This window comes from Odocoileus virginianus, chromosome 24 (assembly GCF_023699985.2).
Source record: "Odocoileus virginianus isolate 20LAN1187 ecotype Illinois chromosome 24, Ovbor_1.2, whole genome shotgun sequence".
Classification (NCBI taxonomy): Eukaryota; Metazoa; Chordata; class Mammalia; order Artiodactyla; family Cervidae; genus Odocoileus; species Odocoileus virginianus.
Window position 1 is genome coordinate 29347272 of NC_069697.1, and position 23524 is coordinate 29370795.

Consider the following 23524-nt stretch of genomic DNA (forward strand, 5'->3'; position numbering starts at 1 on the left):
TAGGAAACCCTCTCACAGCCAGGTCAGTGGGAAGCTTTGGAATATTGCTCAGAGAGCAGCATAACTGGAAAAAATTTGAAAAACCACAAAAAAATTTGAAAAACCGTAACTGCAATTACAGACTGAAATTGAGGGCATGGAATTTCTCCTTTCAGCAGAGAAGTGGCTCAGATGCTCAGGTCTGCCAGCAGCGAGTGGGGGCTGGGCAGGGAGGTGCAGGCTGCATCATCAGTCCTTGGGTAAGACTGGGCTTGAATGCCCTGAGGACAATCTGAGGGGGCTAACGTGACATAGCATTCAAACCATGGGAACACTAGAGAGACCAAAAAAAAAAGTGGGGGGGACCTTTCCTGTGAGAAAGCTCTAACACTGCAGAATGACCCAGGTGCACTCCCAGAACAAAGGCTTGCTCCCTAGTGAATACCAAAGGAGAGAAATTCAGCTGCCGTTTATGGCCCTCCCTTCCTAGAAGCAGAGAGGCAGGTGTGCCACAACCAGAGCCAGAAGGCATGGGGCCACTGCAATCTCAGCTCAGAGATCGCATCTTCCACCAAACTGAGCAGGATGCCAGTTATTCACCACGTCTATCTGGGATCATGGATGCTTCATATCAGCCAGGAGTGTCACAGCCTGAGACGAGCACCCCAGAGGAGACAATGGCACATCTGAGGCTGTGCCCTCACAGTGCACCCAGGAAACAGCAGCCAGGGAGATGCATAAGATGCACGGCCCACCTGGGACGGTGTGCTCGCCATGCACCCAGCCACCTGAGCAGCTTGGACCTGGGAAGGGCACAAATCGCACAGCCCATCTGGGTCTGCGCTCTTGCAGAGCACCCAAGAGCCTGAGAAGCTTAGACCTGGGAAGTGCATGAAATGCAGGGCCCACTTGGCACAGTGCCCTTGTAAAGCACCCTGGCCCCTGAGCAGTGTGGACCTGGGAAGTACACACTGCCTTGGGCTTTGGCAAAACCAGTGTTGTCCATATACTGCGACAGTCCCCACACATGCCAGTGGTATTTGTTTGCAGTGTCTCTCCCTCTCCACAGTACAACTGAACAAGTGAGCCTGAATAAGTGCTCACCTTCACCCCCTCAAGTCAGGGCAGAAATTAGACACTGAAGAGACTTGCAAACAGAGGAAGCCAAAATAAGCAATGAAGGAGGAATCACCCTGGAAGTGACAGGTGCAACAGATTGAAACCCTGCAGTTAATGCTGAGACTGTGCATTTGAGGGGCAACTATAGACTTTGAGAACAGCTACAATCTGGAACAATGGACTGTCTGCTACTGAACTGACCCCACACTGCCCACAACAGCTCCAGACAAATTCCTAGATATATTCTTACTATTATCACTTTTTAATTGTTTAAAACTTTAGTTCTTTACTACTCCCTTAACTTTCATTTTTATAGCCTATTACCTTTCCTTAAAAAAAAATACCCTATTTTTAAAAAACAAATTTCATATATTTTAAAAAAATTTTTGTGAATTATTTGGTTTTATATTTTTTATATTGTATTTTTGAGAATCTAACCTCTATTCTAGGTTTTTAATCTTTGCTTTTTGATATTTGTTATCAATTTTGTACCTTTAAGAATCTAATCTTCAGTATCCATTTTCACTTAGGGATTTGATTACTGGCTTGATTGCTCTCTCCACTTTTGATTCTCTCTTTTCTCCTCCTGGTCACCTCTATCTCCCTGCTTCCTCTGCACTTCTCTATATAGCTCTGTGAATCTCTCTGGGTGTTCCTGGCTGTGGTAGGATGATTCATCATTAACTTAGAGGTTTTATCTTCTGTGCTGTATGAGTGAGGAAGTCTTAAGGTTACTGTAATAGGGGGACCAAAACCCAGAGGCAGGAGGCTCAAATCCAGAACTTGAGAATATCAGAGAACTCCTGACCCCAGAACAGTAATAGACAAGAGCCCACCCAAAAATCTCCATATCTACACTGAAACCAAGCTCCACCCAAGAGCCAGCAAGTCCAGTGCAAGACACTGGACTCCAGCAAAATAGGGATACAACCCTGAACATTAAAAGACAGGCTGCCCAAACCCATAGACACCCCAAAACTCACTACTGGACACTTCATTGCACTCCAGAGAGAAGAAATCTAGCTACACCCACCAGAACACAGACACAAGTTCCCACAACCAGGAAACCTTGACAAGCCACTTGCCCAACACCACCCTCATGGGACAAACTTCACAATTAGGAGGAACCATGACCTTCTAGCCTGCAGAAAGGGCACCCCAAAGACAGCAACCTAAACCAAATGAAAAGGCAGAGAAGTATCCAACAGGTGAAGGAACATGATAAAAACCGACAAGACCAAACAAAAGAGTAGGAGATAGGCAGTCTACCTGAAAAAGAATACAGAATAATGATAGTAAAGATGATCCAAAATCTTGAAAACAAAATGGAGTTACAGATAAATAGACTAGAGACATGGATTGAGAAGATGAAATAAATGTTTAACAAGCACCTAGAAAAATAAGAAGAGTCAATCAATAATGAACAATGCAATAATTGAGATTAAAAACACTCTGGAGGGAACCAACAGTAGAATGAGGCAGAAGAAGGGATAAGTAAGGTGGAAGACAGAATGGTGGAATAAATGGAGCAGAGCAGAAAAAAAGAATAAAAACAAATGAGGATAGCCTCAGAGACCTCTAGGACAATGTTAAATGCCCCAATATTTGAATCATAAGTGTCTCAGAAGAAGAACACAAAAAGAAAGGGCATGAGAAAATACTTGAGGAGATAATAGTCAAAAACTTCCCTAAAATGAGGAAGGAAATAGCCACCCAAGTCCAGGAAACCCAGAGAGTCCCAAACAGGATAAGCCCAAGGCAAAACATCCCAAGACACATATTAATCAAACTAACAAAAATTAAACACAAAGAGCAAATATTAAAAGCAGCAAGGGAAAAGCAACAAATAATTATAAATATATATGCACCCAACATAGGAGCACCTCAATACATAAGACAAATGCTAACAAGTATTAAAGGGGAAATTAACAGTAACACAATAATAGTGGGGGACTTTAATACCCCACTCACACCTATGGATAAGTCAACCAAACAGAAAATTAACAAGGAAACACAAGTTTTAAATGATATAATGGACCAGTTAGAGCTAATTGATATTTACATGGCATTTCATCCAAAATGGATTTCACCTTTTTCTCAAGTGCACATGAAACAGTCTCCAGAATAGATCACATCCTGGGCCACAAATCTTGCCTCAGTAAATTTTAAAAAACTGAAATCATTTCAAGCATCTGATCAAAATGTGGATTAGATATTAACTACAGGGAAAAAACTATAAAAAACACAAATATATGGAGGTTAAACAACATGCTTCTGAATAACCAACAGATCATGGAAGAAATCATACAGGAAATTAAAATATGCATAGAAACAAATGATAATTAAAACACTACAATCCAAACCTATGGGATTCAGTAAATGCAGTGCTAAGAGGAATGTTTATAGCAATACAAGCCTACCTCAAGAAACAAGAGAAACATCAAATAACCTAACTTTACACCTAAGACAACTAGAAAAAGAAGAACAGCAAAAAAAACCCCCAAAGTTAGTAGAAGGAAAGAAATCATAAAAATCAGAGCAGAAATAAATGAAAAAGAAATGAAGGAGACTATAGAAAAGATCAAAAAAACTAAAAGCTGATTCTTTGAGAAGATACATAAAATAGACAAATCATTAGCCAGATTCATCAAGAAAAAAAGAAGAGTCAAATCAAAGAATTAGAAATGAAAATGGAGAAATCACAACAGACAACACAGAAATACAAAAGATCATAAGACATTACAATGGCAACCATAAGCCAATAAATTGGACAACTTGGAAGAAATGGACAAATTCTTAGAGAAGTATAACCTTCGAAACCTGAACCAGGAAGAAATAGAATATCTGAACAATGAATCACAAGCATAGAAATCAAAATTGTAATCAAAAATCTTTTCAACAAACAAAACCCCAGGACCAGATGGCTTCGTGACCAAAAAGTTAGAAAAGAGCTAACATCTATCCTACTCAAACTCTTCCAGAAAATTGCAGAGGAAGGCAAACTCCCAAACCCATTCTATCAGGCCACCATCACCCTGATACCAAAACCAGACAAAGATGCCATAAAAAAGAAAACTACAGGCAAATATCACTGATGAACATAGATGCAAAAATCCTCAACAAAATTCTAGCAAACAGAATTCGACAACATATTAAAAAGATCATACATCATGACCAAGCAGGCTTCATTCCAGGGATGCAAGGATTCTTCAATATTTGCAAATCAATCAATGGGATAAACCATATTAACAAATTGAAAGATAAAATCCATATGATTATCTCAATAGATGCAGAGAAAGCCTTTGACAAAATTCAACACTCATTTATGATAAAAGCACTCCAGAAAGCAGGCACAGGAGGAACATACCTCAACATCATAAAAGCCATATATGACAAACTCACAGCAAACATTATCCTCAATGGCAAAAAACAAAAAGCATTTCCTCTAAAATCAGAAACAAGACAAGGGTGCCCACTCTCACCACTACTATTCAAAATAGTTTTGGAAGTCCTAGCAACAGCAATAAGAGAAGGAAAAATAAAGGAATCCTGATTGCAAAAGAAGTAAAACTCTCACTGTTTGCAGATGACATGATCCTCTACAGAAAACTCGAAAGATACCACCAGAAAATTCCTAGAGCTAATCAATGAATATAGTAAAGTTTCAGGATATACAATTAATACAGAGAAATCCCTTGCATTCCTATACACTAACAGTGAAAAAACAGAAAGAGAAATTAAGGAAACAATCTCATTCACCATTGCAACAAAAATAACAAAATAGTTAGGAATAAATTTACCTAAAGAAACAAAAGGCATATATATAGACTACTATAAAACACTGATGAAAGAAATCAAAGATGACACAAATAGGTGGATAAATATACCATGTTCATGAATTGGAAGAATCAGTATAGTGAAAATGAATATACTACCCCAAGCAATCTATAGATTGAACACAATCCTGATCAAGCTACTAACGGTATTCTTCACAGAACTAGAACAAATAGTTTCACAATTTGTAAGGAAATACAAAAAACTTCAAATAGCCAAAGCAATCTTGAGAAAGAAGAATGGAACTGGAGGAATCAACCTTCCTGACTTCAGGGTATACTACAAAGCTACAGTTATCAAGACAGTATGATACTGGCACAAAGACAGAAATATAGATCAATGGAACAAAATAGAAAGCCCAGAGATAAATCCATGCACGTATGGACACCTTATCTTTGACAAAGGAGGCAAAAATATACAATGGATAAAAGACAGTCTTGTTAAAAAGTGCTCCTGGGAAAAGTGGTCAACAGGTAAAAGGATGGAACTAGATAACACCATACACAAAAATAAACTCAAAATGGATTAAAGATCTAAATGTAAGACCAGAAACTATAAAACTCTTAAAGGAAAACATAGGCAGAACACTCTCTGACATAAATCACAGCAAGATCCTCTATGACCCACCTCTCAGAATAATGGAAATAAAAACAAAAATAAACAAATGGGACCTAGTTAAATTTAAAAGCTTTTGCTCAATGAAGGAAACTATAAGCAAGGTGAAAAGGAAGCCTTCAGAGGGGGAGAAAATAATAGCAAACAAAACAACTGACAAAGAATTAAATTCCAAAATATACAAGCAGCTCAATACCAGAAAAATAAACAACCCAATCAAAGAGTGGGCCAAAGAACTAAACAGACATTCCTTCAAAGAAGACATACAGATGGCTAACAAACACATGAAAAGATGCTCAACTTCACTCATCAGAGAAATGCAAATCAAAACCACAACGAGGTACCATCTCATGCCGGTCAGAATGGCTGCCATCAAAATGTCTGCAAACAATAAATGCTGGGGAGGATGTGGAGAAAAGGGAACCCTTATACACTGTTGGTGGGAATGCAAACTGGTACATCCACTATGGAGAACAGTGTGGAGATTCCTTTAAAAACTGGGAATAGAACCGCCACACAACCCAGCAATCTCATTACTGGGCATACACACTGAGGATACCAGAACTGAAAGATACATGTACCCTAATGCTCATTGCAGCACTTTTACAATAGCTAGGACATGGAAGCAACCTAGATGTCCACTGACAGATGAATAGTTAAGGGAGTTGTGGTACATATACACAATGGAATATTACTCAGGTATAAAAAGGAACGCATGTGAATCAGTTCTAATGAGGTGGATGAAACTGGAGCCTATTATACAGAGTGAAGTAAGTCAGAAAGTGAAACACAAATACTGTATATTAATGCACATATATGGAATTTAGAAAGACGGTAGTGATGATCCTATATGCAAGGCAATAAAAGAGACACAGATGTAAACAACTGACTTTTGGACTCTGTGGGAGATGGCAAGGGTGGGATGTTTTCAGATATTAGCATTGAAACATGTATGTTACTATATGGAAAATAGTTGACCAGTGCAAGTTCAGTTCATGAAGCAGGACACTCAAAGCCAGTGTTCTGGGACAACAAAGACAGATGGGGTGCAGTGGGAGCTGGGAGGACAGGTCAGGATGGAGGGACACATGCACCCAGGGCTGATTCATGTCAATGTATGACAAAAAAATCACAATATGTAAAGCAATTATCCTCCAATTTAAATAGATTAATTTTTTTAAAAAAGAAAACTGAAATCATATTAAGCACCTTTTGAGACCACAACGCTCTGAGAGTAGAAATCACATATCATGAAAGAAAACTAAAAAACACAAACATGAGGATCCTAGAAAAACCCTCAAAGTTAGTAGAAGGAAAGAAAACATAATGACTAGAGCAGGTAAGTGAAATAGATACTTTAAAAAGTAGAAAATATCAATAAATCTGAAACCTGGTTCTTTGAAAAGATAAACAAAATTGATAAAACTTCAGGTAGATTCACCAGGAAAAAAAGGGAGAGGGTTAAAATGGATAAAATTAGAAAAGAAAAAGAACTTAAAACTAACACCATACAAATACAAATGATCATAAGAAACTACTACAAGCACCTATATGTCAATAAAATGGACAACCAAGAAGAAATGGATCAATTCTTTAAAAAATACAATCTCCCAAGACTGAACTAGGAGAAAATAGAAAACAGGAACAGACCACTCACAAGTACTGTAATTGAAACTGTGACTTAAAAACCCGCAACCAAAAAACATGCAGGACAATATGGCTTCACAGCTGAATTCTATCAAACATTTAGAAAGAGTTAAACCTATCCTTTTGCTGCTGCTGCTAAGTCGCTTCAGTCGTGTTCGACTCTATGCGACCCCATAGACGGCAGCGCACCAGGCTCCCCCATCCCTGCGATTCTCCAGGCAAGAACATTGGAGTGGGTTTCCATTTCCTTCTCCATATCCTTTTGAGATTCTTCCAAAAATTAGGGAAGAAGGAACACTTCCAAGATCATTCTATGTGGTCACCCTGATACCAAAAACAGGATACCACAAAAATAAAAGTATAGACCAATACTGCTGATGAACATAGATGCACAAGTCTTCAGCAAAATACTAGCAAACCATATCTAACAATACATTAAAGGATTATACACCATAATCAAATGGGATTTACCTGAGGGATGCATGAATTTTTCAGTAGCCACAAATCAATCGGTGTGATACACCACATTAACAAAGTGTATGATGATCTCACTAGATGCAGAAAACAATTACGATTAAATTCAACACTGATTTATGATAAATAAAAAAAAGTACTCCAGAACGTGGGCAAAGAGAGACCCTACTTCAGTATAATAAAGGCCATATGTGACAATCTTTAAACTAACATCATACTCAGTGGTGAAAAGCTAAAAACATTTCCTCTAAGATCAGGAACAAGACAGGGGTGTCAACTCTCACTACATTTATTTAACATAGTTTTGGAAGTCCTAGCTTTGACAATCAGAGAAGAAGAACAGAAATTTCAATTGAAAAACAAGCAAAACTGTCACTGTTTTCAGATGATGTGATACTATACATAGAAAATCCTTAAGATGCTACCAGAAAATTACTAGAGCTCATCAATGAATTTGGTAAATATTGCAGGATACAAAATTAATACATAGAAATCTTGCATATATAACAATAAAATATCAGAAAGCAAATTTAAGGAAGCAAATCCATTTGATATCACATCAAAAAAAGAATAAAAAACCAAGGAATAAACCTACCTAAGGAAGCAAAAGACCTGTTCTCTGAAAACCATAGGACATTGATAAAAGAAACTGAAGATGACAGATGGAAAGATATACCATGTTCATGGTTTAGAAGAATCAATATCATCAAAATGACTAGACTACCCAAGGCAATCTACAGATTTAATCCAATTCCCATCAAATGGCCAATGAGGTTTTTTGTAGATCTAGAACAACAACAACAACAACAAAAGTTTAAAATTTGCATGGAAACACAAAGTCCCTAAATAGCAAAGCAATTTTGAGAAGGATAAATGGAGCTGGAAGAATCAGGCTCCCTGATTTCAGATTATGCTGCAAAGCTACAATAAGCAAAATAATATGGTACTGGCACAAAAATAGACACATAGATTAATGGAACAGGTTAGATGCCCCAGAACTAAGCCCAGACACTTGTGGTCAATTAATCTATGACAAAGAAGGAAAAAATATACAATAGAGAATGTCTCTTTAATAAGTGGTGTTGTGAAAACTGAATAGCTACATGTAAAAAAAAAGAAATTAGAACAATCTCTAACAGCATATACAAGCATAAACTTAAAATTGATTAAAGACCTAAATGTAAGACCACATACATAAAACACTTAAAGGAAAACATAGGCAGAATACTCTATGACATACATTGCAGCAATCTTTCTCGGTCCACCTTCTAGTGTAATGAAAATAAAAACAAAAATAAAGAAATGGGATTGAATTAAACTTAAAAGCTTTTGCATAGCAAAGGAAACCACAAAGAAAATAAGAAGTTGGGAGAAAAAATTTTCAAATGAAGCAACCAACAAGGGATTAATCTTTAATATTTACAAACAGCTCATGCAGCACAATATCAAAAAAATAAACAACCCAATCAAAAAATGAGAAGATACAGACATTTCTCCAAAGAGGACAAACAGATGGCCAAAACGCCCATGAAAAGATGTGCTACACTGATAATTATTAGAAAAATGTAAATCAAAACTACCATAATGGATCACCTCACACTTCTGAGAATTGTCTTCATCTAATAGGCTATAAACAATGTTGAAGAGTGTTGAGGAAAGGGAACCTTCCTACACCGTTAGCAGGAATATGAATTGATATAACCACTACGGAGAATAGCATGGGATTTCCTTGACAAACTAAAAACAGAACTACTATATGATCCAGCAATCCCAATCCTGAACATATATCTGGAGAAAATCATAATTCAAAAAGATATATGCATTCCGATGTCCGATGTAGTGCTATTTACAGTAGCCAAGATGTGGAAGCAACTTAAATGTCCATTTGTAGATGAATGGCTAAAAAAGATGTCATACATATATACAATGGAATATTACTCAGCCATAAAAATGAATGAGATAATGCCATTTGCCAAAACATGGATGGACCTAGAGATTATCATTAAGTGAGGTAAGTCAAACAGAGAATGACAAATATCATGTGATATGACTTATATGTGGAATCTAAAAAGATGGTACAAATGAAGTTATTTAGAAAACAGAAACAGACTCACAGATTTAGAAAACAAGCTTATGGTTACCAAAGGGGAAAAATGGAAGAGAAGCATATATTAAGAGGTTGGGGTAACATATACACAGTTCTATATATAAAATACCCAACAAAGACCTCCTGTATAGCACAGGGAACTTGACTCAATAGTCGGTTAACCTATATGGGAAAAGAATCTGATAAAGGATACATGTACATGTGTAACTGAATCACATTGCTATACACCTGAAAATACATAACATTATAAATCAAAATACTCCAGTATAAAATAAGATTTTTATATTAAAGAAAATTTACACTTGCTCTTTATTTCCAGATAATTTCACCTTATGTGTCTTTGTCTATCGTTATAGTTTTAATGTTTCTGTATTATTTTGTAGATTATCTTTAAGAAACATATCATTACATTTTTGTTTCTTGATTCTGTGCCTTTTAAGAAGGATATTTAAAATATTCTTTTTATTACCATGGTGACTTTTACATTCATTGTCATAATTATGGGTTTACTTACTTCTGATGTCTTAATTGATAATTTTTGTTGTAAGTTTCCTGTTTTTATTTTTGCCATAAAAATAGGCATAAAAGCCATGATTAATCAAGTTATCAGGTAGCACTGTTCTGTATACTATAAAAAAATCTTTTAAGGCAATCTTGAAGGTAGACATTCTCTTTTTATAAATGAAAAGATTGAGGGTTGCTGAGGACATTAAGTTCCCTAGGCCACTTAGCCAGTGAGTGATGAGTCAGGACTGCAATCCAGAACATCCACACTACAAAATACAAATTCATGGCCATTGTGTTTCTCTCTCTCTCTCTCTCTCTCTCTCTCTCTCTCCCCACTTCAATGTTTTATCATCTTCAGTGAATTGAAAAGTATAGACAGTGAGCTTCTGATTATAAAGTGGTCTACTGAGTATATGATGCAGTCTTTCAAGAACCAAACCCTGGAAAAATATCAGAGAGGAATTTTTAAGTGAATTCACCTATTGTCAGACCAAAAGCGTGATAACTTAGGGGACAGATTAAGAAGTTACTGAGAAACAGAAAGCCGGTTTGATGATATTAAGGTGGAAACAGTAACTAGAAAATATTCAGGGTACAGCAGGAACAAACCAAACAAACAAAACAAACAAAACAAACCAAAACAAAACAAAACAAACAAAAAGGTAGGAGGGACAACTAGGAAGTTTCGCAAGTGGACGATTAGAAGTCATGGGCAAGGGAAAGTCAAAGGGCACCAAGAAGAACTTGGTTGGAGTAATGTGTCAACAAAGACATATGGCATTGAGCAGACAACCACAGCAGGGCGTGTTTCCTTGTAGGAGCAAAACTTGAAATGAAGAGAAAGCTCATTGCCTCCCTGTGGCTGATGATGTCAGGAATGAATAGGAAATAGTGGAGGCCAGAAGAAGAGTTGCTAATGCACTGTATCTGGCAGCATACACCCACATAAATCCAATCTCTTTCATAAGAGTATGGAGCACAGGCTGTGGAAGCTACTTCTACAATAGTCATCCTGAAAATGGAATTTCCCAAGGAGAAGTGCATGACTATATAACTGGGAACCTCAGCTGCAAAGTTTATAATTAAAATAATAAAAATGAAAAAAAAATAGACAAATGCCTGGAGTCTATGTGAAGAAAATAAAAACTGTAAGCCAAAAGAAAAGATTATAAAGCTAACTCCCAAAATAATACATTTATTTTTTTTTAATTAGAAGAAAGATAAAAACACCAGTTGAAATCTCAAGGAAACTTTTCAAACTACAAATCTGATTCTGAAGTGAAATTATAAGAATGAGCAAACAATACATAAAATAGAAAGTATAAAAATAATGGACTGTCACTACCAGGTATTAAAGCATATATGATATCTGCATACAATCATCAAGACAGTATAGCACTGATGTAAAAACAGATCAAGGCATAAAAGAGGAAATTTAGAAACAAAAGTCAGTAAATACAGAAATTTAAAACAAGGTTTAAGCTCATATCTCCAATTCCAAAAATCTCTGAAAATCAAATATTTTTCCCCAAAACTAATTTGGAGGTAAAATTGGAAGTTAACAGACATGGGGCTATTAATCCTATGTAGAAGTTGTACTTAGAAGTTACATTATAGAAATAGTAATGTGTTTGACTAAAAGGGTGCAGCATAGGTGTTACATAATATGCAGTATATTCCATATGTATCTTTTCTGAAAGGTTGAGACCATGTCAGAAATTAAAATCTAGATGAGTGAGAGTAAAATTTTCACTAACTTGTCCTGTTTCTGTCTCATACAGAAAGGCTCTTAAGTTTGAGTGTTTCTATGTATAAAATGTTTTAAAGGCAACTGAGCTTATATTACTCAAGGAAGGGCTCTAAACTCCATTGTATTTTTTTTTTATTTTTTTTTTATTTTTTTTTTTACTCCATTGTATTTTTAAGGCTTCTTATGAAAGAAAGAATGTTACTAATGGTTTCTGGTCTATTTTAAGTGGATAAGCATAAGTAGTTTCTACATATATACTGAGTGGATGGGCCTGATGGAAAGTGAGAGACAAGGGAAGAGAAAGAGAAAAAGCATCAGAGAGATCTCAAAGAGAAGGGAAAAGAGCAGAGAGGCACTGTCCAGAGATGAAGGAGAAGGGCCTCCTCCCCAACCTGGAGGGAAGAAAAGAACAACTCCATGTGGGGGATTAGGGAGTTAAAGATCGCCCACAGCAGCAACAGGCACATCTCCTCTGTCCAATATTGACTGAAAATTAGGAGTGTGTGTAGGTAAGTTCAGGAAAGTAATGAAATGACAACTTGTCACTGTGGGAATGGAGAGTGTATATAGAGTGGAGAGAGAAGCCTGTGTGTATTTAGAATCCCAGGAATATCAGGGAATAAAAAAGCCCTAAGATATTCACAGATTGGAGTTCACCTGGTCCCCTGCTGCTGCTGCTGCTAAGTCACGTCAGTCGTGTCCGACTCTATGAGACCCCATAGACGGCAGCCCACCAGGCTCCTCTGTCCCTGGGATTCTCCAGGCAAGAGCACTGGAGTGGGTTGCCATTTCCTTCTCCAATGCATGAAAGTGAAAAGTGAAAGTGAAATCGCTCAGTCGTGTCCGACTCTTAGCGACCCCATGGACTGCAGCCTACCAGGCTCCTCTGTCCATGGGATTTTCCAGGCAAGAGTACTGGAGTGGGGTGCCATTGCCTGGTCCCCTAGTCCCCTATTAACAAAGCCATTTATAGCTACAAGCATTCTGCAGTCCTGTGTCCTCCACAGGCCATGGCAGGACTAGTAGTTTGTTCATCCCTGGACCGGGATCCAGTTTGGCTCTGACCACTGCTGCCTCTCCCATGGGCAATGAACTGATCCTGACTCCAGAGATTTCATACTCAACACCCCTCATCCCTCTCTGGGACTCAGCTGGCACAAGAGTGTCAACAAGTTGATAAACAAGCAGATATATGTAAGAACAAGCTGATGAAGAAAGGGATTATGTCACACAAACTGAACAGGCAATTTTCTCAGGACTGAAAAAGGAAAAAGGAGAGTAAAATTATAATGAAGAGTGGCAGATTCTCTTAGCTGACTCAAAAAAAAAAAAAAACCAGCTGGATGCAAGGATACTTTAGCCTTTACCCAGAAGTAACCTTGAGGTGAGCAGCTTTCAGTTTGAACATGACTCCAGATCTAGCATTAATTGTGAAATAAGCCTGCTTTGTGAAGATCCAGTTGGAGCCCTCTGAAGAACACCCCCAGTGCTGTAATATTTTCTAACATATTGCAGCCTTGTTTTTCAGGTAGCTGACAGCCTGGCTCAAATTACAGAGTACATTTTGCACCCAGGAAAGTACTACTCAATAAGGAGGTAAGTAACCCAGCTTCCCTGGTAGCTCAGGTGAGCCAGAGAAACACCTAGATAGAAGGGTCTTACTGGTGCAAGTTGTAAATTTCTCATTAGAACTGGCAACTGAACTCAGGATGGGGAAGATTATTGCTCAAAGTTGCAAAACTAAGTAGTAACTGCCCTACAAGTTTGAACTCTCTACCCACTTGTCCATTTGGGATTTTCCTCTACTGTTCATTTTTGTACCAGGGGTCTGAACCACACATACAAACATTTTCTGAGATGGAGGATGGATGGAGTGAAGTTTATTAGGAGTCCAAAGAGGGAACTCTTTCTCCCTATGTCTTTACAGATTCCCTACGTCACATGTTTTGAAAGTTATTTCATTAGCTAAATACTTTGTGCATGGAACAAAAAGTCCACTGAAAAAGCTACATATGTATAAAACAGATAAATGAAATGCTATGGTGATGATGGTAGTTGGGGGTGGGGTGAAGAAAGATACACAAATTCAACTGTGATGGTGCCTGAAGATGGGAGCAGCATGTTTGGGCTCAAAGAGCCAAAAAAAGACTGGAAAGATTTCATTAGATTTTAGTACCCTGTGGATTGCTAAAGTCCATCGAGGCCTCCAGATGGAATCAGAATGCAAACATAGTAGCTTTTAGAAAAGTGTAATAAGAGTGGGAAGATTTTTCTTTAAGTTAAATTTGCTGCTTTTTTTTTTTTTTTTTTAGGAAAAAGTAGAAGAATAAATTGTACATTTCACAAATAAATCTTAACCCTTTATGTATACCATCACTTATTTGATGCATCAGTGCCAGGACTTCTTCAGATGCTTTAGGTAGGGAAAAGGGAGGGAAAACTAGAAAGGCCATCTCTGCTACCCTGATCTCCCCACTTTTGTAGACTTCTCTTCTTTCAGTCTGAATTGCTCTCAGTCCTCAATCTGGCTTTTCCTTAGTCTTCCAGGCATGCTCCCTGGCCTAAAACCCCATTATTTGTTCCAAGAGGTCAAATCCCTGATACCATATGTTTGAGAGCTGTGAGTCATCTTGGGTAAGAAGTTTCAGACATGGTCAATGGACCAAACTCTCAAGGCCATCTCACATTCCACCTGGGTTCTCAAGATCCCTCCAAAGAAAGTAAAGTGTCCATAGACTGTAAATTCTGTGTCTGCATGTGTCATATCCTTTCTAACCCTCAGAAATGACGTCAGTAGTTCCTATGTTGCAAGGTTGGGTAGGATTAAATGAAATTAAGACTTTGTTATAGTCGTCATAAATTATGCATTAAATAAATAACAGTTATTATCATATGAGTAAAGAGGTAAGCAGGTGGGGGTGGGAAGGAAGATGTGTGAAATGAGGTTTGGGAAGAGAAGAAAAGAAGGGAGTGAAGAAAGATTTTTGCTGATTAGTTTCAATTATGAAATGCAAGAGGTCAGTCACTGTGCCCCAGCAGGAGAGAGAGAATGTCTGGAAGAATAAATGAAGCCTTGGAATTAAGGCCAGGAAAAAATGGAACCTGAAATCCATTTCTTATCTTTTTAAATGAATTTAGTTGAAATCACTCATTATTTTATTCAACAAATGTTTATTTAGAGCAGACTAACTGAATCTACTGAATATCTAGGACTCTGACACTTTCCTGATCCTCTTCTCTTTCACAAATTATGGAACTAGTGACTATTTTGGTATTTAGGAATGCATCATGGGAGAAAAACAGACAAACATCCCTGCCTGTGCATAATATAAAATCTAACAGGAAAAGATAATTTTTAATGTACTATATCCATATCCATATGTTAGAAAGTGTAAAGTATTATAGGGGAGCAAATTTCAGCTTGATAGGGAGCACTTATAGGCAGGAGAAGGAAAGCTGCAGTATTTAATGGGATGATAGGATAGTCAGATGCTGATTTACCCTCAGATGCACTTTCAGGCTTTAAGCTAAAAAGTGGATCTTTTATAGGTTAAAAAATTCTATTCCCATAGAATTACTCAGATCATTATCCCACCAAATGAGTAAATTTTCTTTCTCTTTAGGGATGTGATGTCTAAGAAACCATGAAAAATCTTAGCATTATTGATGAATTTGTGCTGCTGGGGTTGTCTACTGACCCAGATATCCAGACCATGCTCTTTGTTCTCTTCTTGGGGATTTACCTCCTGACCCTGACGGGGAACCTGATGATGATCCTGGTGATCAGGGCTGATCCTCACCTGCACACGCCCATGTACTTCTTCCTTGGTCATTTGTCTTTCCTAGACATATGCTACTCTTCAGTCACTGTGCCCAAGATGCTGCAGAATTTCCTGTCTCAGAGGAAAACCATTTCAGTGTGGGGATGCATTACCCAGAGTTTCTTTTTCATATTTTCTGGAGGCACTGAGGGCTGCCTGCTCTCTGCTATGGCCTATGACCGCTATGCTGCCGTCTGTCACCCTCTGCTCTACACTGTGATCATGAATGGACCTCTGTGCACCGCAATGGTCAGTGCAGCATGGCTGATGGGGTTTCTGAACTCACTAGTGAATAATCTTTGTGCCCAGAGCTTACGGTTCTGTGGTCCCAATATCATCTCCCACTTCAGCTGTGAACTGCCTTCACTGTTCCCTCTCTCCTGCAGTGATACCACGCCTAACACCATCCTGCTAGCTGGGTCCACTGCATTTCTAGGACTCGTGACACTTCCCCCAATCCTCTTCTCTTACTCAAAAATTATTCTTGCCATTTAAAGTATCTCCTCCTCTAAAGGCCAAGGCAAAGCCTTCTCCACCTGTTCCTCCCACCTCACCATGGTGCTCTTGTTCTATGGGACGGCTCTATTCAGGTACATCAGCCCCTCTTCAGGATCAGTCCTGGAGCGAGTTGTCTCCATACAGTATGGTGTGATCACATCCTTGATAAACCCACTCATTTACAGCTTCAAGAACCAGGAGGTGAAGGCAGCTCTGCAGAGGATACTGAGGCAGCAAATATGTGTTTCAGGGTAAGAAATGATAATAGGTCCTTTCTTCTAGAAGAGAAGCAATCTACAAGGGAAGACAAATATATAAACAGAGCTCCTATAGAACTTGATTTTTAATTTAATTTACTATACTTATTTCTTACTCAAAGTGAAATGACTTCCAAATAGTCAGAAAAATGAATAACACATTCTGGGTCTAAGTGTAAAGGTTCAGAGACATCAGCTCCTACCACAGCCTTGGAAACTAATCAGAAGGAGTGACTTCACTACAGTTGAGCAGGTAGAACAAGAACAATGACCTTGGCAAGAACAGAGCTCCCTGAGCCCAGGACTTTAGCTGTGGAGCTACACAAGGGAACCCATTAGTAGAAGAGCAAAGAAGAAGTAATCTAGACACATTTAATGTTTCAGAATAAGATAGTTCATTACATTTCATTCACCTGACCTGGTGGCACCACTGGCATTAAAAGGCATGTGTGCCTGCAAATAGCCAAAGAACAGTGAAAGCAAAGATTAAACATATTAAATATCTATGCAGATGAATAGCAGATGAATGGATAAAGAAAACATGGTACATGCATACAATGGAGTACTATTTAGTTTAAAAAAGAAGGAAAGTCTGCAATGTGTGACAACATACATGAACCTTGAAGACATTTTCTTAAGTGAAAAGAGGCAGTCACAGAGGAGAAAAACTGCTTAATTCTCTTTATATGAGGTATCTTAGGAGGTCAAATTCATAGAAGCAGAAAGTAGGATGGTGGTTTCCAGGGCCTGGGGGAAGGGGAACTGGGAAATTACTGTCCAATGAGCATAGACTACCAGTCATGCAAGATAAAAAGCAGATCTGTTGCACTGCAATGTGCATATAGTTAACAGTACTATACATCTAAAAAATTAAGAAATTAAAATATACAATAAATAAGTAAGAATGAACATTATACTAAATATAGGCAACCTCTTGCCTGAAGACATACATCATTCTAACACTATCATACTTGATATATATACATATGTAAGTCAGATAAAAAATCATTAGAAGTAGCATAATGTAAATTAAAATGTTGAGAGCATTATATTATTGAATATGAATCAATTAGGTTAGAACACTTCTTTATACCATACACATAAATAAACTCAAAATGGCTTAAAGACTCAAATACAAGCTATGACACCATAAAACTTCATATGAGAACTTAGGCAAAACATTCTCTGACATAAATGATACCATATTTTCTTAGGTTAATCTCTTCAGGCAAAAGAAAGAAAAGCAAAAATATACAAATGGGACCTAATCAAACTTACAAGCTTTTGCACAGCACAGAAAATCATAAACAAAACAAAAAGACAACCTGTGGAGTATGAGAAATTATTTGCAAATGATCGACTAGCAAGTGCTCAACTTCCAAAGCATACAAACATCTCATAAAACTTAATATAAAAAAAAACAATTAAAAAATGGGAAGAAGCCCTAAATAGACATTTTTCCAAAGAAGACATACAGATGTCCAACAGGACATGAAAAGATGCTCAATTTTGCTAATTAGAAGAGAAACACAAATAAAAACTTCATCAAGTATCACCTCACACCAGTCAGAATGATCATCATTAAATCAGTTCTGGAGGTGTGAACAAAAGGAACCTTCCTATATTGTGGATAGGAATGTAAACTGGTACGACGCTAAGGAAAACAGTATGGAAGTTGCTTATAAAACTGAAAATAAAGTTATCACATGATCCAGTAATCCCAATCTTGGGCATATATCTGGAAAAGATGAATATGCTAGTTCAAAAAATTACACACACCCCAGTGTTCATAGCAGCACTATTTACAATAGACAAGACATGGAAGCAACATAAGTGTCCATCAACAGGTGAATGATTAAAGATGTAGTATATATAAACAATGGAATATGATTCAGCCATAAAAGAAGAATGACATAATGCCATTTGCAGAAATGTGGATGGACTTGGAGGGCATATGCTATGTGAAATAAATCAGACTGAGAAAGACAAATACTACATGGTACCATTGTATGTGAAATGTAAAAAACATGACTAGTGAATAAACAAAGAAGCAGGCTCACAAATATAGAGAACAAAACAGTGGTTTCCAATGGGGAAAGAAAAGGGAGAAGGGCAATATAGAAGTAGGGGATTAGGCAGTAGACACTATTCGGTAAATAGTAAGCTACAAGGATATACTGTACAACAAAGGGAATATCACAAATATTTTATAACTATAAATGAGGTATAACCTTTAATGAATGTGAGTCACTATATTATACACCTATAATTTATACTTTATATCTCAATAAAAACATTCATTAAAATAAAACTTAAAAAACTACTGACAATTCATTGTTAGTCTGTTAGATATCAGCATATCACCTATATTTTATTAAGTTATAGCTATCCATTTTAGTTGTAAAGGTACACTATCAAAATAGATACTGAATATCATAAAGTATATTTTCACCATTTATTCATGTTAACATATATCTTCTTATTGGATGATTTATAAAAATTTTTAATGCTAAACAATTATTACATTAATGGGGAAACACATTCAGGAATATTCTTTTCATATTCCATTAAATTATTTGTATTGGGGAAGTGTTCACATGCGTACTTATTATTAAAAATGACTCTTATTTAGGTGTTAGTATGAAGATATTGTTATTCTACTCATTGTATGATGAAATCTTTTGTAATGTTGACTTTCACTTATTTCCTTCGCCCAAGACTTTTAAAAATATGTATACGTTTGCCACCATCATTGTGCCTTTGGCCATATTTCATGCTGTTTCCATGTTTTTGCTGCCTTCATTTTGAAACTTAACTTTGTAGCCTTACAAGATCATGATGGCTTTGTCTTCATTCTGGGTTATACCTCTTATCATTATAAAATGTAGCTTTTTTTATTTTAATTTTTCTTTAGAATTCCATATTCTATAATGTTAATATATATAATTATTTGGAAGTTGCTTATAAAACCAACTTCCAGGTTGGTTAATATATGGCAATTCAGAGAGGGCAAGGAACTACTTCCCATAGCATACCAAAGCATCTTTTACCATAAACCTCATTCCACTGGCCACAAAATTCCATCTATCTGTCAACACTGGGTGGAGGTGGGCGTCATTTCCCATTAGGCATCAGCTGGGACCTTTGGCCTCTTGCTCCCAAGAAGCCAATCCTTATTTCTAAAATGATAGAGTGAGGAGTTGGAGACAAGGTGGCAGAGTAAAAGGACTCGAGCTCACCTCTTCTTCCCAAAACACCAAAATCAAAACTACCTGGGCAAAAACATCAACAAAAAAGACTGGAACTTACCAAAAGCACTATTTTACATCCAAAGACAATGAAGACGACATGGGGGACTTCCCTGGTGATCCAGTGCTTAAAGCTTGAAAAATAATTCAGACTAATGGTAGTAAAATTGATCCAAAATCTCAGAAAAAGAATAGAGGCACAGACCAAAAGATAGAAGAAATATTTAACAAAGAGCTAAAATATATAAAGAACAAACAGAGTTGAACAATACAATAACTGAAATGAAAAAATACACTAGAAGGAATCATTAGCAGAAAAAAGGGACAGGAAAATGGATAAGTGAGCTGGAATATATATTTGTGAAAATAACTGCCACAAACAGATTAAAGAAAAAAGAATGAAAAGAAATGACGATAGTTTGAGAGACCTCTAGAATCAACATTATAGGGGTCCCAGTAGGAGAAGAGAAAGAAAAAGGGCCTGAAAATATTTGAAGATAATAGCTGAAAAATTCCATAACATGGGACAGGAAAAGGTCACCAAAGTCCAGGAAGCACAGAGTCCCAATCAGGATAAACCCAAACACGAATACAAATATTAGTCAAATTTATAAAAATATAAGAAAGAAAATATTAAAAGCAACAAGAGAAAAGCAACAAATAATATCAAGGAAATCCCCATAAGGTTAAACTCTTCAGGCCAGAAGAGAGTGGTAGAATATATTTAAGGTAATAAAAGAGAAAAACCTAAAACCAAGAAAACTCCACCCACCAAGGCTCTTATTCAAATATGATGGAGAAATTAACAGATTTACATACAAGGAAAAGCTTATCGAATTTAGCAGCACTAAACCAGCTTTACCCCAAATGCCAAAAGAACTACTCTAGGCCAAAAAGGAAAGGGCAAAACTAGAAATAAAAAAATTCACAAATAGGAAAGTTCACCTGTCAAGGTAAGCATACAGTAAAGATAGGAAATCATCTACACACAAATATGTACCAAAGTCAGGAACCATGAGAAGACAGTACAAATGCAGGATATTGAAAATGCATTTTAAATTAAGAGACCAGCAACTTAAAACAATCTTGTATATATATAGTCTGGTATATCAAAACAATGGAAACCACAAACAAAAAATCATAATAGATACACATACACACCAAAAAAGGGGGGGATTTAAACACAACACTATAGATAGTTATCAAATCACATGAGAAGAGAACAAAAAAAGAAGGTAAGAAAAAAGACCTGAAAAAAATTAAAAACAATTACAAGATGGCAATAAGAACATTTGTAATTATTTTAAAAGTAAATGGAATAATTGCTCCTACCAAAAGAAATCAATTGGATGAATTGATACAAAAACAAGATCCATATATTTTGTTTTCTACAAAAGATCTGTTCAGATGTAGAGACACATATATACCTACATGTAAGACCACATACATAAAACACTTAAAGGAAAACATAGGCAGAATACCCTTTGACATACATTGCAGCAATCTTTTTGGATCCACCCCCTAATGAAAATAAAAATGAAAATAAACAAATGGGTTTATTGAACTGAACATAAACGCTTTTGGATAGCAAAGGAAGCCACAAATAAAACAAAAAGATAACCCACAGATGGGAGAAAATATTTGTAAATGAAGCAACCAACAAGGGATTAATCTGTAACATACACAAACAGCTCATGCAGCACAATATCAAAAAAATAAACAACCCAATCAAAAAGTGGGAAGGAAATATAAATAGACATTTCTCCTAAAAAGACAAACAGATGGGCAAAAAACTCATGAAAATATGCTCAGCAGTAATAATTATTCAGTTCAGTTCAGTCGCTCAGTCGTGTCCGACTCTGCGACATCATGAACTGCAGCATGCCAGGCCTTTCTGTCCATCACCAACTCCCGGAGTTTACTCAGACTCATGTCCATCGAGTCGGTGATGCCATCCAGCCATCTCATCCTCTGTCATCCCCTTCTCCTCCTGCCCCCAATCCCTCCCAGCATCAGGGTCTTTTCCAATGAGTCAACTCTTCGCATGAGGTGGCCAAAGTACTGGAATTTCAGCTTCAGCATCAGTCCTTCCAATGAACACCCAGGACTGATCTCCTTTAGGATGGACTGGTTGGATCTCCTTGCAGTCCAAGGGACTCTCAAGAGTCTTCTCCAACACCACAGTTCAAAAGCATCAATTAGAAAAATGTAAATCAAAACTACTGTAAGGTATCGCCTCACACCCGTCAAAATGGCCTTCATCAAATAGACTACAATGTTGAAGAGTGGGGAGGAAAAGGAACCCTCCTACACTGTTGGCAGGAATGTAAATTGGTATAACCACTATGGAGAACAGTATGGAAGTTCCTTAACAAACTAAAAATGGAATTAACATATGATCCAGCAATCCCGATCCTGGACAGATATCTAGAGAAAACCATAAATCAAAAAGATACATGCATTCCAATGTTCACTGCAGTGCTATTTACAATAGCCAAGATGTGGAAGCAACTTAAATGCCCACTGGTAAACAAATGGCTAAAGAAGATGTGATACAGACATGTGTACCCCAGTGTTCATCACAGCACTGTTTATAATAGCCAGAACATGGAAGCAACCTAGATGCCCATCAGCAGACGAATGGATAAGAAAGCTGTGGTACATATACACAATGGAATATTACTCAGCCATTAAAAAGAATACATTTGAATCAGTTCTAATGAGATGGATGAAACTGGAGCCCATTATACAGAGTGAAGTAAGCCAGAAAGATAAACACCAATACAGTTTACTAATGCATATATATGGAATTTAGAAAGATGGTAACGATAACCCTATATGCTATACAGAAAAAGAGACACAGATGTATAGAACAGACTTTTGGACTCTATGGGAGAAGGCGAGGGTGGGATGATCTGAGAGAATAGCATTAAAACATATATATTATTGAGTGTGAAACAGATCGCCAGTCCAGGTTGGATGCATGAGACAAGTGCTCAGGGCTGGTACACTGGGATGACCCAGAGGGATGGGATGGGGAGGGAGGTGGGAGGGGGTTCAGGATGGGGAACAAATGTAAATCCACGGCTGATTCATGTCAATGTATGGCAAAAACCACTACAATACTGTAAAGCAATTAGCCTCCAACTAATAAAAATAAACGAAAAAAAAGATGTGATACATATATACAATGGAATATTATTCAGCCATAAAAATGAATGAAATGTGAGACAGGTGCTCAGGGCTGGTACACTGGGAATACCCAGAGGGATAGGATGGAGAGGGAGGTGGGAGGGGGGATCGGGATGGGGAACACTTGTAAATCCATGGCTGATTCATGTCAATGTATGGCAAAAACCACTACAATACTATAAAGTAATTAGCCTCCAATGAATAAAAATAAATGGAAACTATATGTCAGCAAGAGTGGGAAAAATGTAACATAAATGTACTGCAGAGAAATGAGTTCACAGATCAAAATTTAAGCATGTTTATTGTAAACAAAAAACTTGTAATTTTTAAAAATTCTCAAAGAAATCTGTGAAACAGATATTTCTGACTAAGTAGTGTGAATAAAATTTAACACCGAAAAAAAAAATGAATGAAATGATGCCATTTGTAGCAACTTGGATGGACCTAGAGATTATCATATTAAGTGAGGTAAATTG

The 23524-nt window shown here is 37.1% G+C and overlaps 1 pseudogene; it reads left to right on the plus strand.

Annotated features, from left to right (window-relative positions):
• Nucleotides 1-15676: 15676 nt before the first annotated feature.
• On the plus strand, nucleotides 15677-16606 carry LOC110146764 (olfactory receptor 8S1-like; annotated as a pseudogene).
• The last annotated feature ends 6918 nt before the right edge of the window (nucleotides 16607-23524 follow it).